This window comes from Ranitomeya imitator, chromosome 4 (assembly GCF_032444005.1).
Source record: "Ranitomeya imitator isolate aRanImi1 chromosome 4, aRanImi1.pri, whole genome shotgun sequence".
Taxonomy (NCBI): domain Eukaryota; kingdom Metazoa; phylum Chordata; class Amphibia; order Anura; family Dendrobatidae; genus Ranitomeya; species Ranitomeya imitator.
In genome coordinates this window covers 448,475,227-448,499,710 of record NC_091285.1, presented here as the reverse complement: position 1 = coordinate 448,499,710, position 24,484 = coordinate 448,475,227, and the positions used below count along the sequence as shown (strand labels likewise).

General features: G+C 43.0%; 1 protein-coding gene across 6 annotated transcripts in view; it reads right to left on the bottom strand.

Moving 5' to 3' along the window:
- The window catches only part of EDC3 (enhancer of mRNA decapping 3), a 91,388-nt gene that overhangs the window by 26,311 nt on the left and 40,593 nt on the right, over window positions 1-24,484 (bottom strand). The gene's annotated exons all lie outside the window — the stretch shown is intronic.

Genomic DNA, 24,484 nt, shown 5'->3' with positions numbered 1-24,484 from the left:
GATGTCCTCAGGGAACCTATGGTAAGTAAGGTCATTTGCTGAGTCACACTATTCACAAAAGAGTTATACAAATCCAAAATTACACAAACTTTACATAAAACTTTTTGTTGTACAGGTTCCTTCACGTTGTCAATATAAGCACCTGAAAGCCACTTTCAAACATAATAAAGGTGTAGATTTCCTGAAGACAAGCTGCAGTGGTAACAGTCTAAAGTGAGAACACCCTGGTTTCCATAACTCCCTTTGATTACCGTATATACTCGTGTATAAGCAGAGTTTTCCAGCACTTTTTGTGCTGGAAATGCCCCCTTGACTTATACACAAGTCATTGTCCCAGTTTATGGTGGGGGAGGGAGAGCGGTGGAGCAGCGGGTCACACAAGGCAGGAGCCGGCGTCTGCGGCTAAAGCCTGTGCCTGCTGCTAACGATAAATATTCACTGCACTGGCAATGAATATTAATTTCTCTTATAGCAGCACGTGCACAGTTACAGTCACAGACTTCCAGCAGCTGCTGGGGTCTAACGGGTGCCCGCTAGTGATGAGCGAGTGTACTCATTGCTCGGGTGACCGAGTATTTGTTAGTGTTCCGAGATTTAGTTTTCATCAGGCAGCTGAATGATTTACAGCTATTAGCCAGGCTGAGTACAAGTGGGGGTTGCCTGGTCGATAGGTAATCCCCACATGTAATCAAGCTGGCTAATAGCTGTAAATAATGCTGCTGAGACGATGAAAATCTCCAAGCAGTCAAATAGTCGGAGATCACCCGAGCGTGTTCAGAAAACCCGAGCAACGAGGACACTCGCTCATCACTAGTGCCCGTTAATTAAGGTAATGAATATTCACCACTTTCATGGGCATGTAGAGCGGTGAATATTCATTACATTAATTAGCGGTGACACGTGATTGCCTGGCTGCAGGAGCAGCTGAAAGCCGGAACAAGATGCTGCGAGGGCGCGCATGGAATGCAAGTAGGATGGGTTTTTTTATGCTTCTCATGAGGGCCATACATACAAGGATAAAGATGAGGAACCATGCATTCAAGGATGGGAATAAGGGTCCATGCATACAAGGATATGGATGAGGGGACAATGCATACCTGGCTTATACTTGAGTCAATACGTTTTCCCAGTTTTTCAAGGCAAAAATTAGGTGTATCGGCTTATACTCGGGTCAACTTATACACAGGTATATAGGAAATAAGGAAATTAGAATTAGGTGTTGTGCGGAGGGCTGTGGAGTTTGTATCCATTTTGGTGGAGTCAGAGTTGGTATAAAATGGGCCGACCAAAATTTTGCATAATGGGGAAAAAGTGAAAGGAAAAGTGTTGGAGGCCAATTGACAGCTGCCAGATGTGAACAAGGGGGGCTTAAAGAATGAGAGCGATGGCGCCAAAGAGTATATACCGTACAGTTGCTACGGTGGGGCCCCGACATGGGATACTCACAACACACAGGCATATGAACACACACAAAATGCGCCACACACTACCACGTGCTTGAACAGATATACCACCCTCAGCACACATTTCACCACACATACACCAACCTCGCCACATAAAAGTCGAAACACAAAAGTCGCCACGCGCAAAATTCGCTACATGCAAAACTAGGCGCCTGCAAAACTTGCACACGCGGAAAAATTACCACATGCACAAAAGTTGCAACACATGCAAAAGTTGCCTCACATAAAACTTGCACATATTCAAAACATACCACAAATGTACTATATAGGAAATATGGCAGCTGTCAGTCACATGACCTGTCTATTAGGTGTATGCATGAGCTAATATATACTGCCAGGGGGAGGGATTCCTGTTGGCTGGGGATTTATCAGGCTGCCAATTTAGCTTACAAATACGGGGGTAAAAATACTGACCAAATAACGTGTGAACGAGGTCTAATACAGAAGGAGATGACACACACACACATATATACTATATACAGGAGGAGAGGACATACAGGTACATACTACATACAGGAGGAGATGACAGGTATATACTATATACAGGAGGAGAAGACATACAGGTATATGCTATATAAAAGAGGAGATGACAAGTATATACAGGAGGAGATGACAACAGCAGGTATATACTATATACAGGGGAGATGACATACAGGCATATACTATATACAGGAGATGACATACAGGTATATACTATATATAGGAGATGACAGGTATATACTATATACAGAAGAGATGACATACAGGTATATACTATAGATAAGGGAGATGACAAACATGTACAGGTCCTTCTCAAAAAATTAGCATATAGTGTTAAATTTCATTATTTACCATAATGTAATGATTACAATTAAACTTTCATATATTATAGATTCATTATCCACCAACTGAAATTTGTCAGGTCTTTTATTGTTTTAATACTGATGATTTTGGCATACAACTCCTGATAACCCAAAAAACCTGTCTCAATAAATTAGCATATCAAGAAAAGGTTCTCTAAACGACCTATTACCCTAATCTTCTGAATCAACTAATTAACTCTAAACACATGCAAAAGATACCTGAGGCTTTTATAAACTCCCTGCCTGGTTCATTACTCAAAACCCCCGACTAGCGACCTGACAGATGTCAAGAAGGCCATCATTGACACCCTCAAGCAAGAGGGTAAGACCCAGAAAGAAATTTCTCAACAAATAGGCTGTTCCCAGAGTGCTGTATCAAGGCACCTCAATGGTAAGTCTGTTGGAAGGAAACAATGTGGCAGAAAACGCTGTACAACGAGAAGAGGAGACCGGACCCTGAGGAAGATTGTGGAGAAGGACCGATTCCAGACCTTGGGGAACCTGAGGAAGCAGTGGACTGAGTCTGGTGTGGAAACATCCAGAGCCACCGTGCACAGGCGTGTGCAGGAAATGGGCTACAGGTGCCGCATTCCCCAGGTAAAGCCACTTTTGAGCTACAGAGAAGCAGCACTGGACTGTTGCTAAGTGGTCCCAAGTACTTTTTTCTGATGAAAGCAAATTTTGCATGTCATTCGGAAATCAAGGTGCCAGAGTCTGGAGGAAGACTGGGGAGAAGGAAATGCCAAAATGCCTGAAGTCCAGTGTCAAGTACCCACAGTCAGTGATGGTGTGGGGTGCCATGTCAGCTGCTGGTGTTGGTCCACTGTGTTTCATCAAGGGCAGGGTCAATGCAGCTAGCTATCAGGAGATTTTGGAGCACTTCATGCTTCCATCGGCTGAAATGCTTTATGGAGATGAAGATTTCATTTTTCAGCACGACCTGGCACCTGCTCACAGTGCCAAAACCACTGGTAAATGGTTTACTGACCATGGTATTACTGTGCTCAATTGGCCTGCCAACTCTCCTGACCTGAACCCCATAGAGAATCTGTGGGATATTGTGAAGAGAAAGTTGAGAGACGCAAGACCCAACACTCTGGATGAGCTTAAGGCCGCTATTGAAGCATCCTGGGCCTCCATAACATCTCAGCAGTGTCACAGGCTGATTGCCTCCATGCCACGCCGCATTGAAGCAGTCATTTCTGCCAAAGGATTCCCGACCAAGTATTGAGTGCATAACTGAACATTATTATTTGTTGGTTTTTTTGTTTGTTATTAAAAAACACTTTTATTTGATTGGATGGGTGAAATATGCTAATTTATTGAGACAGGTTTTTTGGGTTATCAGGAGTTGTATGCCAAAATCATCAGTATTAAAACAATAAAAGACCTGACAAATTTCAGTTGGTGGATAATGAATCTATAATATCTGAAAGTTTAATTGTAATCATTACATTATGGTAAATAATGAAATTTAACACTATATGCTAATTTTTTGAGAAGGACCTGTATATACTGAGGGGAAAATGAGAGGTGTGAGGTGAAAATGAAAAAAGGTGTGAGTGCAAAATGAGAGGAGTGAGGGAAAATAGTGGAGTGATCGGAAAATGACAGATGTGAGGTCGAAATGACGTGTTAGGGGGAATGAGAGGAGTGGGGGGAAATAAGAGGAGTGAAGGAGAAAATGAGAGATGTAAGGGGGGGAAAATGAGAGGCGTGATGGGAAAAAGAAGTGAGGTGCTAAATGAGAGGCGTGATGGGAAAATAAGAGAAGTGAGGTGCTATAACTAACCACAGATATTTACTATGCCCAGGCAACGCTGGGCTCTTCAGCTAGTACATAATAAATTGGGTACAGCAGTTCAGTGAAAGATGTGCTGTAAATGTTTTCAGAAGAATTTGGGAAAGTTTGTTCTGTTCCTGATCTAAGGATTTTAGTGGAGATGAATCTGCTGCACTTTATGTATATACTCAATAGTGAGACAGAGCTGTGGGGTGAGGTCGGAGTTGGAAGTCAGGGAAATGGCTTACTGGCTCCACAGCTCTGGTTGGGTGCACACGAGGGATAAAACTATTTCTTGGCCATTATATGAGTGGCAAATGGCATTTTAACCAGTTTTTAGCTCTGCATGTTCTTTTTAATGTTTAGTTGTCTTTGAGAGAGAGAAGAGACTGGATACTATAGTATCCCTTAAACACAGTACAAAGCGACATAAGAGAATAATCTCTTAAATATTCAGAAGCCGCAACAGCATGGAGGACATTGTACAGCAGTCCTGAGCAAAATAACTGAATCCAGTACTGGCGTGAGATACAGTACAGACAAAAAGTTTGGACACACCTTCTATGGATTAACATATGTGGAATGATATAGTTAACAAAAAGTGTGAAACAACTTAAAATAGGTCTTATATTCTAGGTTCTTCAAAGTAGCCACCTTTTGCTTTGATGACCGCTTTGCACACTCTTGATGAGCTTCAAGAGGTAGTCACTGGGAATGGTCTTCCAACAATCTTGAAGGAGTTCCCAGAGATGCTTAGCACTTGTTGGCCCTTTTGCCTTCACTATGCGGTCCAGCTCACCCCAAACCATCTCGATTGGGTTCAGGTCTGGTGACTGTGGAGGCCAGGTCATCTGGAATAGCACCCCATCACTCTCCTTCTTGGTCAAATAGCCCTTACACAGGCTGGAGGTGTGTTTGGGGTCATTGTCCTGTTGAAAAATAAATGATGGTCCAACTAAACGCAAATCGGATGAATAGCATGCCGCTGCAAGATGCTGTCGTAGCCATGCTGGTTCAGTATGCCTTCAATTTTGAATAATTCCCCAACAGTGTCACCAGCAAAGCACCCCCACACCTCCTCCTCCATGCTTCACGGTGGGAACCAGGCATGTAGAATCCATCCGTTCACCTTTTCTGCGTCGCACAAAGACACGGTGGTTGGAACCAAAGATCTCAAATTTGGACTCGTCAGACCAAAGCACAGATTTCCACTGGTCTAATGTCCATTCCTTGTGTTCTTTAGCTCAAACAAGTCTCTTCTGCTTGTTGCCTGTCCTTAGCAGTGGTTTCCTAGCAGCTATTTTACCATGAAGGCCTGCTGCACAAAGTCTCCTCTTAACAGTTGTTGTAGAGATGTGTCTGGGGCTAGAACTCAGTGTGGCATTGACCTGGTCTCTATTCTGAGCTGCTGTTAACCTGCGATTTCTGAGGCTGGTGACTCGGATAAACTTATCCTCAGAAGCAAAGGTGACTCTTGGTCTTCCTTTCCTGGGGCGGTCCTCACATGAGCCAGAATCTTTGTAGCGCTTGATGGGTTTTGCCACTGCACTTGGGGACACTTTCAAAGTATTCCCAATTTTTCAGACTGACCTTCATTTCTTAAAACTAATGATGGCCACTCGTTTTTCTTTACTTAGCTGCTTTTTTCTTGCCATAATACAAATTCTAACAGTCTATTCAGTAGGACTATCAGCTGTGTATCCACCAGACTTCTGCACAACACAACTGATGGTCCACACCCCATTTATAAGGCAAGAAATCCCACTTACTAAACCTGACAGGGCACACCTGTGAAGTGAAAACCAAGAGTGTGCAAAGCAGTCAAAGCAAAAGGTGGCTACTATGAAGAACCTAGAATATAAGACATTTTCAGTTGTTTCACACTTTTTTGTTAAGTACCGTATATAATTCCACATTTGTTCATTCATAGTTTTGATGCCTTCAGTGTGAATGTACAATTTTCATAGTCATGAAAATACAGAAAAATCTTTAAATGAGAAGGTGTGTCCAAACTTTTGGTCTGTACTATATATGCAGTACTTATTCGAAAGTAGAAGAATGATCTGTCTGTGTCTCTCAGGCTACTCATCCCTCCTTCTCCTCCAATTTCAATTCAATTAACAGTTGTAATCTGACAAAAGAGCTTGCTATCCCCTTACAGAAAGACTGTCTGTTTTCAGAGTAAATGATAAATTCAGAAGATGGGGAGGAAGTAGTATGATCTCCTAAGAGGAGAAAGAAGACAACTTCTAAGATATATTATAAAGTATTTTCGTATATTCGCTGGTACTATTAATATATGTAAAGTTTTGATTAAATAGCAATGACCATTTACATGGCTTCTCCAGGAACTAATCAATATATACCGGTAAGTGGAATATAAATAAAATTCTTAAAGACTTTTAATTAGCAAATAACACTTGTTTTGTCTAGGGAAGTAATTACACTTACAGAAAATAGTCCCAGAAAGTTTAATAGTACAGCTGCCTGTGAGAATGTGCAGTAGCAATAGTTGCCCTGCCAAGTGTAGGAAGGTGTGATATTTTGATAGAATGCTGGAGATACCAGTAGTACTGTGGCAAGAAAAAGGCTGCTCACACTGCTTTCCACCATGTATTTCTGAGAGAATACCAGAGATACTAGTGGTGATGAGGTAAGAAGAAGCTGCTCACACTGCTGTCCACCATGTATTTCTGAGAGAATACCAGAGATACTAGGGGTGATGAGGTAAGAAGAAGCTGCTCACACTGCTTTACACCATGTATTTCTGAGATAATACCAGAGATAATACCAGAGATACTAGTGGTGATGAGGTAAGAAGAAGCTGCTCACACTGCTGTCCACCATGTATTTCTGAGAGAATACCAGAGATACTAGGGGTGATGAGGTAAGAAGAAGCTGCTCACACTGCAGTCCGCCAAGTAATTCTGATTGAATACTGGAGATATCAATGGCACTAAAGTAAGAAGAAGCCACTAATACAGACGGTGAGCATGTCATTCTGAACGCTGAGCAGTTGCTGTAAATCAGGAGATAGCCTATCACATGTTCTTTCAAGCTATTGCCAGGTCACAGCTGCAGTGCTTCCTATGGCACGCGCTCAGAGGAACCTGTCCTGTAATCATTCCAGGACAGGTTTCTGAGAGTAAGATGGTAGCAATTTTAACCCCTTCAAGACCCAGCCTATTTTGACCTTAAAGACCTTGCCGTTTTTTGCAATTCTGACCAGTGTCCCTTTATGAGGTAATAACTCAGGAACGCTTCAACGGATCCTAGCGGTTCTGAGATTGTTTTTTCGTGACATATTGGGCTTCATGTTAGTGGTACATTTAGGTCAATAAATTCTGCATTTATTTGTGATAAACACGGAAATTTGGCGAAAATTTTGAAAATTTCGCAATTTTCACATTTTGAATTTTTATTCTGTTAAACCAGAGAGATATGTGACACAAAATAGTTAATAAATAACATTTCCCACATGTTTACTTTACATCAGCACAATTTTGGAAACAAAATTTTTTTTTGTTAGGAAGTTATAAGGGTTAAAATTCGACCAGCGATTTGTCATTTTTACAACGAAATTTACAAAACCATTTTTTTTAGGGACCACCTCACATTTGAAGTCAGTTTGAGGGGTCTATATGGCTGAAAATACCCAAAAGTGACACCATTCTAAAAACTGCACCCCTCAAGGTACTCAAAACCACATTCAAGAAGTTTATTAACCCTTCAGGTGCTTCACAGCAGCAGAAGCAACATGGAAGGAAAAAATGAACATTTAACTTTTTAGTCACAAAAATTATCTTTTAGCAACAATTTTTTTATTTTCCCAATGGTAAAAGGAGAAACTGAACCACGAAAGTTGTTGTCCAATTTGTCCTGAGTACGCTGATACCTCATATGTGGGGGTAAACCACTGTTTTGGCGCACGGCAGGGCTTGGAAGGGAAGGAGCGCCATTTGACTTTTTGAATCAAAAATTGGCTCCACTCTTTAGCGGACACCATGTCACGTTTGGAGAGCCCCCGTGTGCCTAAAAATTGGAGCTCCCCCACAAGTGACCCCATTTTGGAAACTAGACGCCCCAAGGAACTTAACTAGATGCATAGTGAGCACTTTGAACCCCCAGTTGCTTCACAAATTGATCCGTAAAAATGAAAAAGTACTTTTTTTTTTTTCACAAAAAAATTCTTTTAGCCTCAATTTTTTCATTTTCACATGGGCAACAGGATAAAATGGATCCTAAAATGTGTTGGGCAATTTCTCCTGAGTACACCAATACCTCACATGTGGAGGTAAACCACTGTTTGGGCACATGGTAAGGCTCGGAAGGGAAGGAGCGCCATTTGACTTTTTGAATGAAAAATTATTTCCATCGTTAGCGGACACCATGTCGCGTTTGGATAGCTCCTGTGTGCCTAAACATTGGCGCTCCCCCACAAGTGACCCCATTTTGGAAACTAGACCCCCCAAGGAACTAATTTAGATGCCTAGTGAGCACTTTAAACCCTCAGGTGCTTCACAAATTGATCTGTAAAAATGAAAAAGTAATTTTTTTTCACAAAAAAATTCTTTTCGCCTCAATTTTTTCATTTTCACATGGGCAGTAGGATAAAATGGATCATAAAATTTGTTGGGCAATTTCTCCCGAGTACGCCGATACCTCATATGTGGGGGTAAACCACTGTTTGGGCACTCGGCAGGGCTCGGAAGAGAAGGCGCGCCATTTGACTTTTTGAATGGAAAATTAGCTCCAATTGTTAGCGGACACCATGTCGCGTTTGGAGAGCCCCTGTGTGCCTAAACATTGGAGCTCCCGCACAAGTGACCCCATTTTGGAAACTAGACCCCCCAAGGAACTTATCTAGATGCATATTGAGCACTTTAAACCCCCAGGTGCTTCACAGAAGTTTATAACGCAGAGCCATGAAAATAAAAAATAATTTTTCTTTCCTCAAAAATGATTTTTTAGCCTGGAATTTCCTATTTTGCCAAGGATAATAGGAGAAATTGGACCCCAAATATTGTTGTCCAGTTTGTCCCGAGTACGCTGATACCCCATATGTGGGGGTAAACCACTGTTTGGGCGCACGGCAGGGCTCGGAAGGGATGGCACGCCATTTGGCTTTTTAAATGGAAAATTAGCTCCAATCATTAGCGGACACCATGTCACGTTTGGAGAGCCCCTGTGTGCCTAAACATTGGAGATCCCCCAGAAATGACACCATTTTAGAAACTAGACCCCCAAAGGAACTAATCTAGATGTGTGGTGAGGACTTTGAACCCCCAAGTGCTTCACAGAAGTTTATAACGCAGAGCCATGAAAATAAAAATAAAAAATTATTTTCTCAAAAATGATTTTAGCCTGCAATTTTTTATTTTCCCAAGGGTAACAGGAGAAATTTGACCCCAAAAGTTGTTGTCCAGTTTCTCCTGAGTACGCTGATACCCCATATGTGGGGGTAAATCACTGTTTGGGCACATGCCGGGGCTCGGAGGTGAAGTAGTGACGTTTTGAAATGCAGACTTTGATGGAATGCTCTGTGGGCGTCACGTTGCGTTTGCAGAGCCCCTGATGTGGCTTAACAGTAGAAACCCCCCACAAGTGACCCCATTTTGGAAACTAGACCCCCAAAGGAACTTATCTAGATGTGTGGTGAGCACTTTGAACCCCCAAGTGCTTCATAGAAGTTTATAATGCAGAGCCGTGAAAATAATAAATACGTTTTCTTTCCTCAAAAATAATTATTTAGCCCAGAATTTTTTAATTTTCCCAAGGGTAACAGGAGAAATTTGACCCCAATATTTGTTGTCCAGTTTCTCCTGAGTACGGTGATACCCCATATGTGGGGGTAAACTACTGTTTGGGCACATGCCGGGGCTTGGAATTGAAGTAGTGACGTTTTGAAATGCAGACTTTGATGGAATGCTCTGCGGGCGTCACGTTGCGTTTGCAGAGCCCCTGATGTGCCTAAACAGTAGAAACCCCCCACAAGTGACCCCATTTTGGAAACTAGACCCTGAAAGGAACTTATCTAGATGTGTGGTGAGCACTTTGAACCCCCAAGTGCTTCATAGAAGTTTATAATGCAGAGCCGTGAAAATAATAAATACGTTTTCTTTCCTCAAAAATAATTATTTAGCCCAGAATTTTTTATTTTCCCAAGGGTTACAGGAGAAATTGGACCCCAAAAGTTGTTGTCCAGTTTCTCCTGAGTACGCTGATACCCCATATGTGGGGGTAAACCACTGTTTGGGCACACGTCGGGGCTCAGAAGGGAAGTAGTGACTTTTGAAATGGAGACTTTGATGGAATGGTCTGCGGGTGTCACGTTGCGTTTGCAGAGCCCCTGGTGTGCCTAAACAGTAGAAACCCCCCACAAGTGACCCCATTTTAGAAACTAGACCCCCCAAGGAACTTATCTAGATATGTGGTGAGCACTTTGAACCCCCAAGTGCTTCACAGACGTTTACAACGCAGAGCCGTGAAAATAAAAAATCATTTTTCTTTCCTCAAAAATTATGTTTTAGCAAGCATTTTTTTAGATTCACAAGGGTAACAGGAGAAATTGGACCCCAGTAATTGTTGCGCAGTTTGTCCTGAGTATGCTGGTACCCCATATGTGGGGGTAAACCACTGTTTGGGCACACGTCAGGGCTCGGAAGTGAGGGAGCACCATTTGACTTTTTGAATACGAGATTGGCTGGAATCAATGGTGGCGCCATGTTGCGTTTGGAGACCCCTGATGTGCCTAAACAGTGGTAACCCCTCAATTCTAACTCCAACACTAACCCCAACACACCCCTAACCCTAATCCCAACTGTAGCCATAATCCTAATCACAACCCTAACCCCAACACACCCCTAACCACAACACTAACCCCAACACACCCCTAACCCTAACCACAACCCTAATTCCAACCCTAACCCTAAGGCTATGTGCCCACGTTGCGGATTCGTGTGAGATATTTCCGCACCATTTTTGAAAAATCTGCAGGTAAAAGGCACTGTGTTTTACCTGCGGATTTTCCGCGGATTTCCAGTGTTTTTTGTGCGGATTTCACCTGCGGATTCCTATTGAGGAACAGGTGTAAAACGCTGCGGAATCCGCACAAAGAATTGACATGCTGCGGAAAATACAACGCAGCGTTCCCGCGCGGTATTTTCCGCACCATGGGCACAGCGGATTTGGTTTTTCATATGTTTACATGGTACTGTAAACCTGATGGAACACTGCTGCGAATCCGCAGCCAAATCCGCACCGTGTGCACATAGCCTAATTCTAAAGGTATGTGCACACGCTGCGGAAAACGCTGCGGATCCGCAGCAGTTTCCCATGAGTGTACAGTTCAATGTAAACCTATGGGAAACAAAAATCGCTGTACACATGCTGCGGAAAAACTGCACGGAAACGCAGCGGTTTACATTCCGCAGCATGTCACTTCTTTGTGCGGATTCCGCAGCGGTTTTACAACTGCTCCAATAGAAAATCGCAATTGTAAAACCGCAGTGAAATGCGCAGAAAAAAACGCGGTAAATCCGCCATAAATCCGCAGCGGTTTAGCACTGCGGATTTATCAAATCCGCAGCGGAAAAATCCGGAGAGGACCAGAATACGTGTGCACATTCCTAACCCTAACCCTACCCCTACCCCTAACCCTACCCCTAACCCTACCCCTAGCCCTACCCCTAGCCCTACCCCTAACCCTAACCCTACCCCTAACCCTAACCCTATTCTAACATTAGTGGAAAAAAAAAAATTTCTTTATTTTTTTATTGTCCCTACCTATGGGGGTGACAAAGGAGGGGGGGGGGGGTCATTTATAATTTTTTTTATTTTGATCACTGAGATATAATCTATCTCAGTGATCAAAATGCACTTTGGAACGAATCTGCCGGCCGGCAGATTCGGCGGGCGCAGTGCGCATGCGCCCGCCATTTTGGAAGATGGCGGCGCCCGGGAGAAGACGGACGGGACCACGGCTGGATCGGTAAGTATGATAGGGTGGGGGGGGACCACGGGGGGGGGGAATCGGAGCACGGGGGGGGAATCGGAGCGCGGGAGGGGTGGAACGGAGCACGGGGGGCGTGGAATGGAGCACGGGGGGGCTGGAATGGAGCACGGGGGGTGGAACGGAGCACGGGGGGTGGATCGGAGTGCAGGGGGGGTGATTGGAGCACGGGGGGGTGATTGGAGCACGGGGGGAGCGGACACGAGCATGGGGGGGAGCGGAGCACAGGGCGGAGGGGAGCCGGAGCAGTGTACCGGCCAGATCGGGGGGGTGGGGGGGGCGATCGGAGGGGTGGGGTGGGGGCACACTAGTATTTCCAGCCATGGCCGATGATATTTCAGCATCGGCCATGGCTGGATTGTAATATTTCACCCGTTATAATGGGTGAAATATTACAAATCGCTCTGATTGGCAGTTTCACTTTCAACAGCCAATCAGAGCGATCGTAGCCACGAGGGGGTGAAGCCACCCCCCCTGGGCTAAACTACCACTCCCCCTGTCCCTGCAGATCGGGTGAAATGGGAGTTAACCCTTTCACCCGATCTGCAGGGACGCGATCTTTCCATGACGCCGCATAGGCGTCATGGGTCGGAATGGCACCGACTTTCATGACGCCTACGTGGCGTCATGGGTCGGGAAGGGGTTAAGATACTATAGTTATTACCTTCCTATACAATACAAGTGTGATTTGCCAATTTAAGGTACTGATGAATTTATAAATGACAACTCATTTATTTAGCCATTTTGCTTTATTTGTGGAGAACCACTTTAAGCTTGGATATAGTTAGGAACAAAGACAATTACTTTTCAGATCAGTGGAATTAAACACATTGTAGAAAACTGGCTGCTGAAAATAGCACACATTTTATACAGTATATGAAAGAAAAAAAATGCCAGAAAAACAAAAACTTTAAACTATTTATAAGTAGTGACTGCTACAAAAGAACGCAATCTATAGTGCTTTTGTGCAGCAGTTATATTTATGCTATATAGCATGCAGCAATATTTCAGCATTCTAAAAAGGTAAAGAATTTCATATCTAGAGAATAAAGTATAGCAGTGTTGTCCTACTTTTGAGTGACAGTGTACGTGCCGGTGGCTTACAACCTGTTCACATCTCGTGCTGAGGAAGGAATTCCCACCTCCTGGGGGATGAACTGCAGCACTGTATCTCCGTGACAATATAAGTGAGCTGGGAGGCAGGTCACGCATGGAGACATGAACTCTGTCTACCCTAGCACAGGCAATGTTTAATCTAATTGTGTTTGTGTAAAGCTTATTAAGCAGCATTCTCTTTTTTTTGGCAGAAATAGGTCTTCAATGAATCCCTGAAGAAATCGCAAAAACAAATACTGCCTTCCCTCCCACATGAAGGGTGCGTGCAAGGAATTGCTCATTTTCAGTAGTGGGAAACTATCTCAAAGCCTGAAATGCCCTGGAAATCACTTATCTAGAGTTTGATAAGTGTGTGTTTAAAAAACAAAAACTTCAAAATCACTTTACGCAGAAACAATTTTACAGATATATGGTGTTATTAACGTAAAAGAAGAGAGCCTCATCCTGCAGACGCTCAAGGGATTAGAAAATTTGTATGCAATGCAATATATGGTTTTAGGAGCAAAAACAATCATTTTGGAGACGGAACAGCCTAGTATACAGAGGTCTGATGGGGGTAAAATAAGGTTATCAGGTTGGGAAGTCCAAAATCTGAAGGCTCAGTTCAATTTATCACACATGTGCATGGCATACCTTTCTGTTATGTGAATAGTGACTTTATTGTAAAAATATTCAATGACCAGACAGGGGCACATGAATGGGATCTGCCTGAGAAGAGATGGAGGGAAACCTACTAACATTTAGCTGCAAAGAATATAGGTATTATTAATCACTTTCAAGCCTATTGTCCAGGCTCACAGTTGTAGGTGCAATAGTCAGGACACAGTACTCCTGTGAATTTGGGGAGCAGGATCATGAGTCTTCCTTCTTTCTTATGGGTATCTGTAAGGAAGAGGGGATGAACGTGACACCAGAACTATCGATCACAGCTACTGTCAGCTCTTCACCAGTGCATTCTCCAGAGACCCGACCCCAAGAAGTAGGGGAGTGGAGATGAGGGGAGATACAGGAACCTTTCTATATATTTATATACGCTAATCAGGAACTACCAAGACCTCCTCTCCTCCGCACTTATTCGCTCCTCACCTAATCGCCTGCAAGATTTCTCCCGAATATCCTCCATCCTCTGGAATTCTGTGCCCCAACACGTCCGACTATCAACCACATTCGTATCCTTCAGACGGAACCTGAAAACCCACCTCTTCAGGAAAGCTTACAGCCTGGACTGACCCCGCTGCCTCCTCACCACTACCGGAGCTACCGCCTCACCACCACTGGAGCTGCCGCAACCCCCAACCTATTGTCTCCATCCCCACCATCCTGTAGAATGTAAGCCCGCAAGGGCAGGGTCATCTCCCCTCTGTTATTGATAAGTTTGTTTACTGTAATTTGTATGTAACCCCTTCTCATGTACAGCACCATGTAATCCATGGTGCTATATAAATCATCTCCATCCTCATCATATTTTTTCTTATGGCCACACTTTGGGGGAATTTTGTTCCACCAATATAGGGATAAGATTGAGCCGTTGTGCAATGTATCACTAAAGTTGCTTAAAGAGAACCTGTCGCTTCCCCCCAGGTGTTTTTCACTAAAAGAGCCACCTTGTGCAGCACTAATGCTGCATCCTGTCAAGGTGGCTTTTAGTTGGGGTCCCTGCCAGCGGTGAACTATTTGTGTTTAGAATTTTCCTTTCCCACCTGTAGTTTGTCAGGGGGGCATGTCTTCCCCCCCCCCCCCCGACATAAACGCCTCCCAGCCATCACTCAGGGCCTCCGTGCGCCGGCTCCTCTTCCTTCATTAACGTCACCTGCGCTATAAGTTCCCATCACTTGATGGGAGTCGAAGGGCAGTGCAAACTGTGCATGCCCGAAAAAAAGCAAAAAAAAAAAAAAACTTACAGCGCAGGCGTTGGGGACGTTAATGAAGGAAGTGGAGGCGGTGCCTGGAGGCCCTGAGTGATGGCTGGGAGGCGTTTGTGTCGGGGGGGGAAAAGACATGCCCCCCCTGACAAACTACATGTAGCAAAGGCAAATTCTAAAAACGAATACCTCAGCGCTGGCAAGGACCCCAGCTAAAAGAGCCACCTTGACAGAATGCAGCATTAGTGCTGCATAAGATGGCTCTTTTAGTTAAAAACGCCTGGGGGGGTGACAGGTTCTCTTTAAGCAACTTTAGTGATCGATAAGTATTTTAATACATTCACTGGGCACACCAACTATGGCAGAGAGGGTAAATAATAAAGATTAAGTCAAAGCATGGCCAATAGGACCAATAGAATTAAAATTTATTTTTACCTACTCAAGTTAAAAAAGCACTCCAATGGGGTTTATTTTTTATTGTCTGTATATGTCTACGGTATATACAATGCTCACCAACCACCTTCTCTGGAATCCAGCGAACTTGTGCTCCTCTTCTCATTGACATCAATGCAATTCTGACCATTAAGCCCACTCTGTACGTGACCCGAACTCTCTCACAATGTAAACACTTCTGGGTCACACAGAATGGACAATGACCCTAAGAGTCTGTAGAGTGGTGAAGTCACTAAAAAGCGGACCAAAATGGTGCTGGTTCCCAGAGAGTAGAGGCAGGGAAGTATATTAATACTCACATTACACATCATTGACATACACACTTAGTGAAAATTATTAATGAGAGGGCTTCTTTAAAAGGGTTTTCTGGTTTCAGAACACTCCTCTTCCACAGCTACAATTAAGAAAAAAAGAAGAAAAAAAAAAAAAAGTTTACCCCTCCCCCCCCTTCGGTCCAGCGTTTATTCTCCAACGCTGCTCCTGTTGTGTAACTGTCTGCACACTATGACAGCGCTGGCACCAATAAAGGAGCCATAGTTTAAAGCACAAAACACTTAAAGGTGCATATCTCACTGATTGGCTGCAGTGCTGTGCGAGGTCCGTGCTGTTCCAGTGGAGAGAGGATTTCCGTCACCCTTGATGCGGGTTACGAGCTTGCGTATTTTGGCCAAAATATAAACTAATACCTCACCAAAAATTTTTTTTGTGTGTTTTGCACTTTTTTTGGGGGGTGCAGTTGGGCCCATTTTTGTCTTGTAAACTGTGGTGTCTGTTCACATGGGGTGCATTTGGTTAGCGCTGGGCAGGCCCGTCTGATCTAATAGAAGGGTGTCACTACTAGACTTGCCTGGATGCTGTGCATCTCCATTGTGTGAACAGCGCCACATACAAGTCTTTTATGTGCAGCAATGTGCCAAGCAGCCACCCCCTCCATTAGTTTGGCAGGTTGTGAGTGGCTGCCTCACCGGTTATGCTGCACCTGTGTTGTCTCCATCTTAACCACATGTGTCCACTGCATCCTGATAGTGCATTTGTTTAGAGGCCTAGGCAGGTAAGCATCTCTGCCTTGTTTTGCTGTTTTTTTCTAATTTTTGAGGATCTCCGAATCCTCTTCTTGTGTTCTTGCTATTTAGACCTATGGTTTTTACCTAGATTTCGTAGGTAAATATAGGACACATTACAAAAGGGTACATCAAATCCAGAACACCGCAATAAAATCACCATAAACAAACACTAATATGTAGGGTTATATTGACTTTAAACGAGGCACAGTCATAGGGCGCCAGCTGAAAGTTCTGATCTTTAAAAATCAATGCTGATATACTATATGGGGCCAATTGAACAAAGTTGTTATACCAGAATACAAAGTCGCAACAATTTTTTACAAGGTGTAGATGCAAACATTTTGCAACTTTTTGGAGTTTTCATGCCAGTTTCAAGTACGGTAGCTCTGCCAAAATGGGTTGAGCTGGGGAGAAGCCGGATTGGAAAACAGCATGGCTATGCACACCCATCAAATCCAGCAAAAATTCTGGCATTCAAGTAAGAAATAATACTCCAATTCCTAAATGGAATAATATTTTTTGCAGCGGCGCAAGGCACTTAGGCTATGTTCACACCTTGCGTCGGGTCCCTGCGGGTTCTCCCGCAGCGGATTTGATAAATCTGCAGGGCAAAACAACTGCGGTTCTCCCTGCAGATTTATCGCGGTTTGTTCCGCGTTTTCCGCTGCGGGTTTCCGCCTATACTATTGATGCTGCATATGCAGCAATATGCAGCATCAATAGTAATGTTAAAAATAATAAAAATTGGTTATACTCACCCTCTGATGTCCGGATCTCCTGGGCGCTGCACCCGGCGGTCCGGTTCCTAAGATGCTGTGGGAGAAGGACCCTTCGTGACGTCACGGTCATGTGACCGCGACGTCACCACAGGTCCTGGTCGCACAGCAACTCTGACCGGACGGCCGCGTGCAGCGCCCAGGAGCTCCGGACATCAGAGGGTGAGTATAACCAGATTTTTTATTTTTTAACCCCAAATATGGTTCCCAGGGCCTGGAGGAGAGTCTCCTCTCCTCCACCCCGGGTACCACCCGCACATTATCCGCTTACTTCCAGCAACGTGGGCACAGCCCCATGCGGGAAGTAAGCGGTTCAATGTATTCCTATGGGTGCAGAATCGCAGCGATTCTGCACAAAGAAGTGACATGCTGCGGGTTGTAAACCGCTGCGTTCCCGCGCGGTTGTTCCCGCAGCATGTGCACAGCGGTTTGCGGTTTCCATAGGGTTTACATGTTACTGTAAACGCTATGGAAACTGCTGCGGACCCGCAGCATCAAAATCGCGGCGGTTCCGCGGTAAAAACCGCTAAGTGTGAATATAGCCTTAGATGCTCCAAATTCATTAAGTGGCCTGTCACATCTTAATCCATCACACCTCATTAAGACTGGCGTACAAACCAGTTTTAACAAATCAGAGCCTAAACACTAATTTTAAAGTGTAAAAAAGAAGCAAATTCACAGAGTGGGGCCGGTGACTGTTAAAGTACATGGCCCTTAAAAAGCTAAATAAAAGTAATAAACTATCTTGTGTTGCATTACTCATTACAGAGTTCCAAAATGAGTCTGAAGTGACCTAAATGCAAGAATGGAGAACTAAATCAGACCTGGCAGTCTGGTGGGTGCTTTGAGAACACCCCCACTAAAATATATAGTGCCTTCTTAAAGCACCACTCCTGCAGAGTTTTTTTTGTTTGTGTTTTTTTCCACTCCTGGATTGGTGTCACTAATAGAAATATGGTTGCTGGGTGAGCCAGGAGGTGTCTTCTCAATGCAAGTCTATGTAAGCCAGAATTAGGCAAGAACAAGACCCTAATAGACTTACATTGAGAGCTTGTGATCGTTATCTCTGACTTCTGCCCAGTCCGAAGCTGCAGTCACAAGCGCTGGACCAGAGAAGCACAGGGAACAGACGAAGATGGCAGCTGGTAAGTATGATACTAGGGTCAGGGAACTTACATTATACCATTCCAGAGCCGAAATTTAAAAAAAATACAATAAAAATCGGGCAGACGTTCAAGGTCTAGGTCAGGCTTATTTGCAGTGAAGGGTAATACTAATGAAACAGCATACAAAGGACATTTTAGGAAAGGTCTTAACTTTCTGGAAATATTTAAATATTTAGGGGAAGACTCTTTCCGAGTCTAGCATCACTGTGCCCCTATGCCATAGAAATGTCCATAGACAAAGCTTGACAGGTATGGAATCGAAGGGCCCAAATTAGTCTGCATAAAGTCCCACTCTACACTGTTGGGATGAATTAGAAAATGTGACTGAGGGAGACATTCTTATGCAACATCAGTGCCTGACTATGGCACTAACACTCTTTTGGTTGAATGATTTTCTATGGACACAGGAGCTGGAGTGATCATCAACGCTAATCAGACTCTGCCACTCTAATAGAAAATCAGAATGTCAGCGAGCAATAAAGAATTAGAATTACACCATGATCTACAACAGACATGAAAGCACGTTACACTTTTGACCAGAAATCACACATCATGTTAGTAGAAAATACAAAGCAACATGAATAAACCCTCAGGAAGATCATCTTGGCAGTCATGACCTCCCTCTCCTGTGACCCAGTGATCTACACCTTGGAGATGCAGTTCAGCATCATTAATAAACATTTATACTACTAAGCTTCTTGACTTAAAGCACGTATCTCTCATATATCCAAGACAATATACTGTTAACTGCACAACTTATAGATAAGGTCAAGGAGAAAAGAATATTGGAAAGTTGTCAGGAGGCAACAAAGAAAAGGTCAAAGAAAGTTCCATATTTAGAGAGTGATAACATTGTGGGAACAAAGGTGAACCGTGGAGCTAAGATCAAATCATTTTTCTTGTTACGGAGAACATATTGCACATGAAATCACTGTGCTTTTGCTAAACAAAAGGGACATAAAACTCCCTAGGAACATATATTTATCTATTACAAACACTACAGTTTTAGGAATTCACCTAAGCAGCTAAAATACCTGCTTCATCCGTTTCGTGATTCCTCTCCACAGAATGGCAAAGGCTTTTGGGAGAGCTGCTGACAAGTAATAGGGATAAGACAAATAAAAGATGAAATTTACTGATAATTGGATTTTCTAGACCCAATGACAGCACCACACGAAAAAAGGGATCCCATCAAGGACAGGAACCTACTGTATAAAAAGGGCAGACCCTCTCCCCCTCATCAGTTAGTTTACAGAGCATGAGTGGAACTCCAAGACAGCAATATGTGCATACCATCATCAGACTATCCGCTACAAACAACCTATGAACTATATACCTAAAATTATTAGTGCACACCAATACCAATGGGAGGGGGATATAAGGGTGCCATCATGGGCTCTGGAAAATCCCATTACCAATAAGTAATTTGGTCTTTCCCTTTCATATGTAACACTGCTAGTGACAAAAGATGCTTTTCTGCCATCTGTAAAATTTCCTCCATTGCCGCCATCAGGGAGTGAGATCTTGTCCTCCCCGGATGGTTGATGTAAGCCACAGTAATTCGATTGTCTGACAGGATAGGAACATGACTGCTTTGGAGGGATGTGAGCAATTTCTACACCACATATTTCACTGCCAAAAGTTCTTTCATGTTGGAGGAACGTCTCTTCTGACCAAACACCCTGAGCTACACAGACCCTCAGATGCACTCCTCATCCACTTGGGCTTGCATCTGAAGCTATGACATCTGTAACTTGATTTACCCATGGAACCTTTACTGACAGATTATCTTTGCTTAGCCAGCATAAGAGGGAATTGGTTACCACTGAATACTTAATTATCCTTTCAAACAACCTCTTTATTTCATCTATCAGTATCTCCTGCTGCAATTCTCTGGTATATAGTTGAGCCTATAGTATTGCTGGAATACATGGAGGTCATGGTCCCCAACTATGACCCGGCTGTCATGAGCGTCTTGGTGGGGTTGCCGACTGCCACTGATACCAGGCAAGATACAATAAATTGGCCTGCACTCTGTCCAAAGGTGAGGTGCTGGTGGAATGGGCCCTTGAAACCCTGAGTCCAAATGAAGAGAATTCACCACACACTATCCATAAGGTGGTGCAAAAAAGGAAATTTATGTGGTCACACACCATATTCGTAGAGCAGAGAAGAGAGAAACGTATACGAGCGACTCTAGTCGACGTTTCGACCGATCTCTGATCTTATTAAATATGCCGCCTTATGTTGAGAAATGCTTGAGTTGTCCTGTGAAGTGAAAGTCATGGGCAGCGCTCCAGCGCTTTGCCCACTTAAACAATGTGCTTAGGCTGCGTCTGCTCTCTGCAGATACATATACTATTCATCACATGGGTTGGAACATAATTTAGTTTTAGACTGGACATCCACTAGCCAACATTTGAGCCCTAGCACCCTATGAGAAGCGTTAGAGAGGCCCACTGATCTTGACGCTACCCCCACCGTGTCTGCTGAGGCTTCTGCAAGAAAGGCTGCTGCTGCCAGCATTAGTGCCAGATTGGCCAAGATCGTTTCTAACAGAACATTATCCCTTTGTTCACCCTCCAGATGATCATAGATCTTGCTATACAGGTCACAGACGTCCGGTTTCAGTGTTCCTGACGAGGAATCCCCAAGTATGTCTTCAGTATTCATCAGCCTTCCTATCTAAAGGATCTTTTAGGATACCCATGTCCTCAAAGGGCCATGTAGAGTTTTGGCAACTGCTACAAATATCTTTTGTGATGACGAGTGTACCTCTTTTTTAATGACGAGGGTAGAGAACCTCTTTTCCAGTTTCTTCTATTCCTTTTTAATGAGAGCCCAAATTTTCTTATGTATTGGAAATGTTCACCTTTTGTTCTGCTCTAAACCACCCCGAACAGAATATCCTGTACAGATTTGGGTTTTTATCATCTATGATGCCCATGGTAGCCCTTATAGCTTTGACCAATCATTGTCTACCCCCTGTACTACCATCAGAGGATGAAGAGAAAGAAGTATCAGATCCACATTCATCATTCCACATCTCTAATTCATCTGAATCAGATGACAACATTCTGTTTTTCGTTTTTCCCCACTTCCACCACCTTCTTTATGGATTAGTCTTAAAGGAATCTTTAAAGTCTGCAGCAATAATGGAGTTTAAGTTCATGGCGAAGTTTGGTAATTCTTCAAATAGTTTTTTTTTTTTTTTTTTTTATACAAGCTGAGCAGCGTTTCGTATCCCTGCAACGCACACACTCATTTTTAAGTTTTGCACTACATTTCTTAGGTTGTTCCTAATAAACAAGAAAAGGGACCTTTGTACCATGGTGAACTTTCACAAAGATCACTCACTACTCAGTCGCTTAAAAGGTAACTAAAGGAGAGGAATTATCTTGTGACAATGGTGATTGGAAAAGGGAGAGATATATTGGGCCGCAAGTAAACAGTCAGTTCTTGAACTTCATGTTTTAGAAGTGAGAAAAGTGCATTAATGTAAGGATCAAAATGACTGACTAGGGCAAAGTCATGATTGAGATGCTCCATCTCGCAAAAGGCAGGTCTTTTGAGGTTTCGTGTATGCACTGGTTTTCATTTCAAAAACCTGACCGGCACATCCAAACATAGACTTAGTGTGAACAGGTGCTGAACCTAGAGTCGCCAACTCGTATATAGTTAAGTAAATACGGCAGCACACTGCAGCGCTAGAACATACAAACTTGAAAAACGAAATTTGAACTGCATTACTGCACTAGAAATATGAAAAATGAGAGCTTTTAGCGCATAAAAATGGCCAATTTTATGTGTACCTGGTAGCCCCGTTACGGCATCTCTCTTATTACCAATCAATACCCCTCCACAGAGAGAGAGAGAATTTTAGTCTAGTAAGAGGTTTTCACATGTACCCATTCAGATGGAGACGTTTATTCTCAGCGAGGTAAGGCAAGTTTAGGACCTGGTATAAGAGAGATGCAGTAACGGGGCTACCAGGTACACATAAAATTGGCCATTTTTATGCGCTAAAAGCTCTCATTTTTCATATTTATAGTGCAGTAATGCAGTTCAAATTTCGTTTTTCAAGTTTGTATGTTCTAGCACTGCAGTGAGCTGCCTTATTTACTTAACTGCACTGGTTTTCAACACCAAAAGCAATCGAAGAAAAGACCAGGAGCAAACTAGAGACAAAGTGATGGGTGCTCAATGCTCCTTACTGTACATAGGGAGCAAAGGCTAGCCAGTATGGTCTAATTTTACAAAACAGCTTCTGTGTTAAAAATAGCTCACCAAAGGTATTGGTGGCTATGATGGCAACCATATAGGACCGCTGAAGTCCTTGTGCCAAGATACCATCGAACACCTTAAGTAGTCTTTTTTGAGGCAATGCCACAAGGACTCAAGAGTTTTGGGATCAAAAGGGGAATCGGCACAAAATAAAGCAGGTAGGTTTTAAAAAGGAGACTGTTGCCTGAATTTACAATTCAAACTGACCAGCCTAGACTGGAATGGTGCAAAAATAGAAATCAAGCATGCATGCTATAGAATTCTCTTCAAATGGCTCTGGGCAAGCCAATGCTACCAAACAACATACGAAGGGTAGGCATGCTAAATACGTGGGTGGAATAATGCACAGGGGCCTCACCGATAGTATGCTGAACATCCTAACTTGCATATTGTAAGAAAGCTTTTGTGATGGACAAAGGAGAAACAGATTTAAAAAAGTAAAACAACAAATGTCATTGTTATTAGATTCCCCATAATGCTGAATGCTTAGTTTGATGTATACATTGGACTGAAAGATTCCTTTAAATGGTATGGCTGATCCGTGTATAGCCAGTTACAACTTCGGCACATGGCCTGGGTTGGCTCAGTGAAAGATTTGCAAATCTAACTTAGACATTTCTAAAGGGATATGCTTGTCTGCAAATAACTATTTGATATATTTTAAAGTAATGCAATATCAACTCCTTATAGCTTTAAGGATCTCTGCTTGCAATCGTTTAATATGTGCCTTCACAGCACTTACTATGTGCATCAGAGCTGCATAAGGTAAGAAGCAGAGTAGGTGAAAACAGATATTTATGCACTGAAGGCTGTGAGTGAATGAAGGAATGAACGAACGTGAGGAACTGATACAGAAACATATTGGAAAATGTTTGTAATACTATTTTTACCAACAATAATATGAATATAATGATAATTTGGTACTTTTAAAAGATCATCAACTGTGGAACCACTTCAGAAAATGTGGTTATGAACGTTCTAGTCTAGTACTTAAAGGGTAAGGGGATCCTACAGTACATCATCACTGGTGATAAAGCTCATTTCAGTTACAATACAGTATCCTACTTTTATATTAAAAGTTTATAGAAGATAAATATGGACAGAATACTGAACCTAATGAGGGAAAAAAACACATCAAGTAATCTGACATTGTAATGTATTGCAGACCAGGAAATGCAAAAAGTAGAAAGAGAAAATGTAAGGCGAGTATTGTGAACCAATAATCTAAAATTAAAAGGGGACCTGTCTGTAGGATTGTGCCGAGCAGCCTACAGACAGTGTCAGGTTGGCGACGTTATGCAGATTAAAATACCTTGGTTGATTAAATCCATCTTGTGGTTGTTGTTTAATCTTTATTTTCAGTTTATGATATGCCCGTGCTTTGGATCGCCAATAGATGCTACTGCACAGGCGCAGCCAGAAAAATTTGGAGACAGATTAAAAAAAAAAAAAAAAAAAAAAAAAAAAAAGTAATTTATAAGAGGGATCAGTGAACTATCATAAGCCATCAGTATGAATAACTAAGCGGAGCACCATATGAAGCACCTCCCAAAGGCCAATCCAGGGCACGAGCATATCAACTCAAAATGGAAAATAAAGATTAAACAACCACACGACGAATTTCATCAACCAAGGTATCATTTTAATCAGTAGAACGGCACCGA